Source organism: Hyla sarda, chromosome 10 (genome assembly GCF_029499605.1).
Source record: "Hyla sarda isolate aHylSar1 chromosome 10, aHylSar1.hap1, whole genome shotgun sequence".
Taxonomy (NCBI): Eukaryota; Metazoa; Chordata; class Amphibia; order Anura; family Hylidae; genus Hyla; species Hyla sarda.
The window spans coordinates 91,100,661-91,108,904 of NC_079198.1; positions in this window are offsets into that span (position 1 = coordinate 91,100,661).

Below are 8,244 nucleotides of genomic sequence, written 5' to 3' on the forward strand. Positions count from 1 at the left end.
GGCCATCGCATGTCGGGGGGTTACTGTATATCAATGCTAAATGTTGTATGGGATTAATACGAGTATCTAAATTATTACTGCAGCCTTAGGTACAAGCAAGAAGATTAATATATTGTGAAAGAGAAAAAGACAATAAAAACAATGACACAAAGGTTATATATATATATATATATATATATATATATATATATATATATATATAATGTTTTTGCAACTAAAGAATGGAAAAGAAAATGAAAAATGATGGGAAGATATGAAAGAATAATTGTTTTATGTTTCATTACTAATGAGCACGGGCTGTTACTAGGTAGAAATAATGACCTGGATACTTCAGACGACACTATGACCAAAGTACATAGAATTATAGCAAATTAATTTCCATATTAATTCAAAATCCCTGACTGGTGAGCAGGATTCTATTACTAAAATTCAACCTAATTGTACAAAATCAAACCTCTACGCTGCACATGCTGTATTCAATGTGACATTGAGTTGCTGCATAACAATGACATTGAACAATTACCGAAATACAAGGTCTGCAACTTTCCTGTAGGTGGGAACAATTCTGCACATTAGCGGCAAGCCACAATAATACTTTTGGGCTTTTAATGTTCCCAAAGTGTTAGTTTCCAGCGCATGATCTGGAATCAACAGATGGATAAAATGCCATATTTAATCAGATAAGCATTTTAGATTACAGGGTCCAGATGAAATGTGTGGGATGGGGTTTAGAAGGAACTAAACATGCAGGTAAGGTAAATGGCAGTCTTAGATTCCAGGTAAAAAGCTGTGTACAAAAAGAAGTAAGCTCTTTTTTGTATTAAAAGCAGCAGGATGCAAAATAACTATGTATTAGGACTTGTTTATTCACATATTTAATGTGTTTGTGATTCATTGTTATGGTTTATTTTTTCTATTTGCCGTGATTGAGGTATACTGTGGAATTATGGTATTGTTTCCACATTTATTAACCCATGTGTCTTACTTTACATCATTTATTATAGAAGTTAAATGGGTACTCCGGTGTAAAAATTTTTTTTTTTTTTAAATCAACTGGTGCCAGAAAGTTATACAGATTTGTAAATTACTTCTATTAAAAAATCGTAATCCTTCCTGTACTTATTAGCTGCTGAATACTACAGCGGAAATTATTTTCTTTTTGAAACACAGAACTGTCTGCGGACATCATGAGCACAGTGCTCTCTGCTGACATCTCTGTCCATTTTAGGAACTGTCCAGAACAGCATATGTTTGCTATGGGGATTTCCTTTTACCCTGGACAGTTCCTGAAATGGACAGAGATGTCAGCAGAGAGCACTGTGCTCATGATGTCAGCAGACAGCTCTGTGTTTCAAACGGAAAATAATTTTCACTGTAGTATTTAGCAGCTAATAAGTACAGGAAGGATTAAGATTTTTTAATAGAAGTAATTTACAAATCTGTTTAACTTTCTGGCACCAGTTGATTTAAAAAAAAAAAAAAAAAGTTTTTCACCGGAGTACCCCTTTAATTAGATTTTTGGTAATACTATGATCTACTCAAATTCTACAACCCTCCCCTAAGATATCATAATGAGGTTTTCCTTGATCTTGAAGTATAGTGTTTTTTTGGTTCAAGTGGTTTCAACTACAGATGTCTCCCAAAATGTGTTTTGGGTCCTATTTGGCAAATCTTTCGGATTATTTTTTTTTATTTCAGATTCAAAAGTTTGTCAGTTGTTCTGTGATAGCCCATGCAAAATACTGGGTGTATAGGAGCAGGGACTTCTGTCAAAGGCAAGTGTCCCTGCTCCTGTACAGTACACTGAACTGAAGGTGCGATGCACATGATGTCACTGCTTACTTTTGGGCAGGTGGATGACCAGGAGTAGTTACAAAGCAAATAGGCAAATAATTCATTCGAGTTTGCATTCTATTAAATCAGAATTTTTTTGTGAAATTCAGACCAATCTCATTTGAGCCAAATCTATTTCCTTAGCTCTAGTTGGAACACCTGGTACTAGAGATGAGCGAACTTTTAAAAAATTTGATTCGGCCCATTAGCCGACTTTTCCCGAAAAATTTGTTTCGATATGAATTTGTTTGCGGTGAATCAATATTAAAAAGGCTATTTCTAGCCTACATACAGACTCTATAGGGGTATAGAACACTTTTCTGTGTCCTAAAACGCATATGGAGTGTGCTGGGGTAGTGAAATAATACTGTTATTAAGAATAGCATGCAGATTACCGGCATCGCTCTTAGAATCACTGCCGCACAGCAGCACAATGACAGAGCCTGGTGGTGACATCAGTGTCAGGAGACCATATAGTGACTGAATGACATAGCGTGGAGGTGTTGGCAGCATGAGGACACCATATAGTGGATGAATGGCACAGCGTGGAGGTGTTGGCAGCATGAGGACACCATATAGTGGCTGAATGGCACAACATGGAGGTGTTGGCAGTATGAGGACACCATATAGTGGCTGAATGGCACAGCATGGAGGTGTTGGCAGCATGAGGACACCATATAGTGGATGAATGGCACAGCGTGGAGGTGTTGGCAGCATGAGGACACCATATAGTGGCTGAATGGCACAGCGTGGAGGTGTTGGCAGCATGAGGACACCACATAGTGGCTGAATGGCACAGCATGGAGGTGTTGGAAGGATGAGGACACCATATAGTGACTGAATGACATAGCGTGGAGGTGTTGGCAGCATGAGGACACCATATAGTGGATGAATGGCACAGCGTGGAGGTGTTGGCAGCATGAGGACACCATATAGTGGCTGAATGGCACAGCGTGGAGGTGTTGGCAGCATGAGGACACCATATAGTGGCTGAATGGCACAGCGTGGAGGTGTTGGCAGCATGAGGACACCATATAGTGGATGAATGGCACAGCGTGGAGGTGTTGGCAGCATGAGGACACCATATAGTGGCTGAATGGCACAGCGTGGAGGTGTTGGCAGCATGAGGACACCATATAGTGGCTGAATGGCACAGCGTGGAGGTGTTGGAAGGATGAGGACACCATATAGTGACTGAATGACATAGCATGGAGGTGTTGGCAGCATGAGGACACCATATAGTGGATGAATGGCACAGCGTGGAGGTGTTGGCAGCATGAGGATGCCATATAGTGGCTGAATGGCACAGCGTGGAGGTGTTGGCAGCATGAGGACACCATATAGTGGCTGAATGGCACAGCGTGGAGGTGTTGGCAGCATGGGGACACCATATAGTGGCTGAATGGCACAGCGTGGAGGTGTTGGCAGCATGAGGACACCATATAGTGGCTGAATGGCACAGCGTGGAGGTGTTGGCAGCATGAGGGCACCATATAGTGGCTGAATGGCACAGCGTGGAGGTGTTGACAGCATGAGGACACCATATAGTGGCTGAATGGCACAGCGTGGAGCTGTTGGCAGCATGAGGACACCATATAGTGGATGAATGGCACAGCATGAAGGTGTTGGCAGCATGAGGACACCATATAGTGGCTAAATGGCACAGCGTGGAGGTGTTGGCAGCGTGAGGACACCATATAGTGGCTGAATGACACAGCGTGGAGCTGTTGGCAGCATGAGGACACCATATAGTGGATGAATGGCACAGCATGAAGGTGTTGGCAGCATGAGGACACCATATAGTGGCTAAATGGCACAGCGTGGAGGTGTTGGCAGCGTGAGGACACCATATAGTGGCTGAATGACACAGCGTGGACATGTTGGCAGCAAGAGGAGACCATTTAGTGGCTGAATGGCACAGCGTGGAGTTGGATGATACACCAGTACACTACACCCCAGGGCTTCACAATCCCCCCCAAAAAACAACACAATTTATGACATTTTTGACAAAGATTTCTCATAGGTAGCACCCGCTATCCAAAAATTAGAAATTTCCAGACCCAGGCCCCACATCTGCGGCATCAGGAACCCATATATTGCCTGAAGGACACAGCCTGGAGTTGGCTGATGCACCAGTACACACCCGGGCTTCACAATCCCCTCCAAAGAACAACAACATTTTAGACATTTTTTAAAGAAATACCTGTGTGTAAGAACAAGCGCATATCCAACAGTTCACAAGACTCTATAATGCAGGACGGTGGACCACCCAAAGACATTCTTCTCAAAAATTATAAACCACACAATGTTTGACATTTTTTTTACAAAAATGAATTCAATATGTGTGTAAGTGCATAAGATCAGATCACCAAAGGACTTTTTTGCAACAAGCGTTCCGTTGTGTAACGATTAGCATTCTGGAAAATTCAATTTTATTACCGATAAAATTATCAGTAAATTTAAAAAAAAACACTACCCCAGAGTGTTTAATTACCCCATACATTACACCAGGAGCAGTCAGGAGTAGGCCTCAGCAGTACCCAAGAGGCTTTAATAACCCCTTACCTTTGCACGATCAATTGTGAGATTGAGCAATACCAGGTGTTATGCCCTCAGATTTCCGGGGCCGCAGCCGCGCTCCACTGAACGGATTAGCGTGTCTCTATCTTTCAAGGACAGGTGCGTGTTGCACGCTGAAACCAGTTAGTGATAGGGATCTGTGATTGCAATTATTTAACCTTAAATCGAGGAATTACCAGTAAGTGAGGGTCATAAGCTGGCGTTGATTAAGTCCCTGCCCTTTGTACACACCGCCCGTCGCTATAAGCAATTGGATTAGTTAGTGAGTTGGTTAGTGAGGTCCTCGGATCGGCCCAGGCGGGGTAGGAGAAGGCCCTGGCAGAACGCCGAGAATTTAACGATCATTGTTGAAATTTGCATTAAGCATGTATTTAGCTACTGCTAAACATCCAAAAATGTAAGGCTCAAGGCCAGAGGCACCAGGGAGGCAAGTAGTTCCAGAAAGACACAGAATGAGTCTGGATCATGCATTTGCAGTACTCAAGAGGTTTTCATAACCCCTTACATTTAAAGATCAATGTTTACATTTGCATTAAGCATGTATTTAGCTACTGCTAAACTTCAAAAAATTATAGGCCCAAGGCCTGAGGCACCAGGGAGGCAAGTAGTTTGTGAAAGACACAGAATGAATCTGTAGCAGTCATTCGCAGTACCCAAGAGGGTTTCATAACCCCTTACATTTAAAGATCAATGTTGACATTTGCATTAAGCATGTATTTAGCTACTGCTAAACTTCAAAAAATTATAGGCCCAAGGCCAGAAGCATCCGTTTTCCCCATATTAGGAGCATAGATTGTCCCCCAGATTAGGCAGCATAGATGTCACCCAGATTAGGCAGCATAGATGTCCCCCAGATTAGGAGCATAGTTGTCCCCCAGATAAGGAGCATAGTTGTCCCCCAGATTAGGCAGCATAGATGTCCCCCAGATTAGGAGCATACTTGTCCCCCAGAGTAGGCAGCATAGATGTCCCCCGGATTAGGAGCATAGTTGTCCCCCAGATTAGGCAGCATAGATGTCCCCCAGATTAGGCAGCATAGATGTCATCCAGATTAGGCAGCATAGATGTCCCCCAGATTAGGCAGCATAGATGTACCCCAGATTAGGAGCATAGTTGTCCCCCAGATTAGGCTGCATAGATGTCACCGTGATTAGGCAGCATGGATGTCCCCCAGATTAGGAGCATACTTGTCCCCCAGAGTAGGCAGCATAGATGTCCCCCAGATTAGGAGCATACTTGTCCCCCAGATTAGGCAGCATAGATGTTCACCAGATTAGGAGTTTAGTTGTCCCCCAGATTAGGAGCATAGTTGTCCCCCAGATAAGGAGCATAGTTGTCCCCCAGATTAGGCAGCATAGATGTACCCCAGATTAGGCAGCATAGATGTCCCCCAGATTAGGCAGCATAGATGTCACCCAGATTAGGCAGCATAGATGTCCCCCAGATTAGGAGCATACTTGTCCCACAGAGTAGGCAGCATAGATGTCCCCCAGATTAGGAGCATACTTGTCACCCAGATTAGGCAGCATAGATGTCCACCAGATTAGGAGCTTAGTTGTCCCCCAGATTAGGAGCATAGTTGCCCCCCAGATAAGGAGCATAGCTGTCCCCCAGATTAGGCAGCATAGATGTCATCCAGATTAGGCAGCATAGATGTCCCCCAGATTAGGAGCATACTTGTCCCCCAGAGTAGGCAGCATAGATGTCCCCCAAATTAGGAGCATACTTGTCCCCCAGATTAGGCAGCATAGATGTCCACCAGATTAGGAGTTTAGTTGTCCCCCAGATTAGGAGCATAGTTGTCCCCCAGATAAGGAGCATAGTTGTCCCCCGGATTAGGCAGCATAGATGTCATCCAGATTAGGCAGCATAGATGTCCCCCAGATTAGGAGCATACTTGTCCCCCAGAGTAGGCAGCATAGATGTCCCCCAGATTAGGAGCATACTTGTCCCCCAGATTAGGCAGCATAGATGTCCACCAGATAAGGAGTTAAATTGTACCCCAGATGAGGAGCATAGTTGTCCCCCAGATAAGGAGCATAGTTGTCCCCCAGATTAGGCAGCATAGATGTCATCCAGATTAGGCAGCATATATGTCCCCCAGATTAGGCAGCATAGATGTCATCCAGATTAGGCAGCATAGTTGTCCCCCAATCAGCGTGGGCCAGTCAGAGCCAATCAAAGGGCTGTATGTGGCAAGTGGGTCAGGTCTGCCCCAGAGGGTTACATAACCAACCACAATAGAGAAAATTTTGTTTTAGGAGCATGGTCAATCTACTCAGACCCATCTGTCATTGGTGGCTGGAAATCCTGGCTGATCCATCCCTGATTCATCTTGACAAACGTCAGTCTCTCCACATTTTTAGTGGACAGACGAGTTTTCCTTGGGTTGACTATGGTCCCGGTCGCACTAAACACCCGCTCTGATGGCACTACTGGGCAAAAAACGCTAGTTGCGGCCATAAATTGAGTTTGGCTGCCCAGAAGTCCAGCGGATCTTCAACGGTTGTTGGCAGGGTCAAGTCGAGGTAAGCCACCACCTGCTGGTTCAGCTCCTGCTCCATGTCCACCTGCTGCTGATGAGTAGCTTCACTATGCAGCTGAAGGAAGCTACTCATCAGTGACTGTAGACTCAGGCTGCTGCTGATTGAGCTGGTACTGCTCCTGCCACCCCTCCCCACCCCAGCAGCCGTGGAAGGGGAAGGTGAGCGCAGAGGGCCCCCCGAGTCAGACCTGCGAGTGGATGGACCATGTGGCCGATAGGCATCGGCCAACCGACTATGTAGAAGCTCCCTGAAGTAAGTCGGTTTGTCCTCCCTCTCAGTGGGTGTAAAAAAGGCCCCCATTCTGGGCCGGTAGCGAGGGTCTAATAAGGTGGAGATCCAGAAGTCATCACGCTGACAAATTTTGACAATTTGGAGGTCACTACGCAAGCATTTCAGCGTGCATCGTGCCATTTGTGACAGTGACTCGCTGGGACTACCTGCCTCCATCTCCACTGCATACTGCCACGGTGTGTCTGGGTCCTCTGTCTCGCCTCCCTTGTAATAACCCTCCAGCTCATCTGGCTGCTCCTGCTCCTCCTCTCCTGTCCAATGACCAGAAACACCGGCCATCTCATCCACCTTAAACTATGCTCCGCTCTGCCCCTCATCATCCTCCTCCAGTTCATCCCTCACAGGACTCATTTAGCATTCTGATGTCGGCGCAACGTCTCCATTGCCATGACCAGCCATGTTTTCAATCATATTTTGGAGTAAATGTAGGAGTGGAATTATGGAATTACGGAATTCATGGTGTAATTCGAGCTACTAACAAAAAATGTGGCTTCCTCAAAGGGCCTCAGCAAACGGCTGGTGTCACATATGAGCTGCCACTCGTTCACATTGAAGTTACACAGGGGAGTATTCCTATCTGCTTGTATGATCAAAAAATCTGTGATGGCTTTTCTTTGTTCGTATAGTCTGTCCAACATATGGAGGGTGGAATTCCAACGCGTGGCAACGTCACAAATGAGACTATGTTGTGGGATACCATTCTGACGCTGCAGCTCAAGCAAAGTGTGCTTGGTGGTGTACGAGTGGCTGAAGTGCATGCACAGTTTCTTTGCCATTGTCAGGACGTCTTGCAAATGGGGTGAAGACTTGATGAACTTCTTGACAACCAGATTCAACACGTGTGACATGCAGGGCGAATGGTTCACACTTCCTTGTCGCAGCGCGGCCACAATGTTCTTCCCATTGTCGGTCACCATGGTTCCCATTTCCAGATTTCGTGGAGTAAGCCATACTTGGATTCTTCCCTAATGAACTTCAGCAGTTCCTCCCCTGT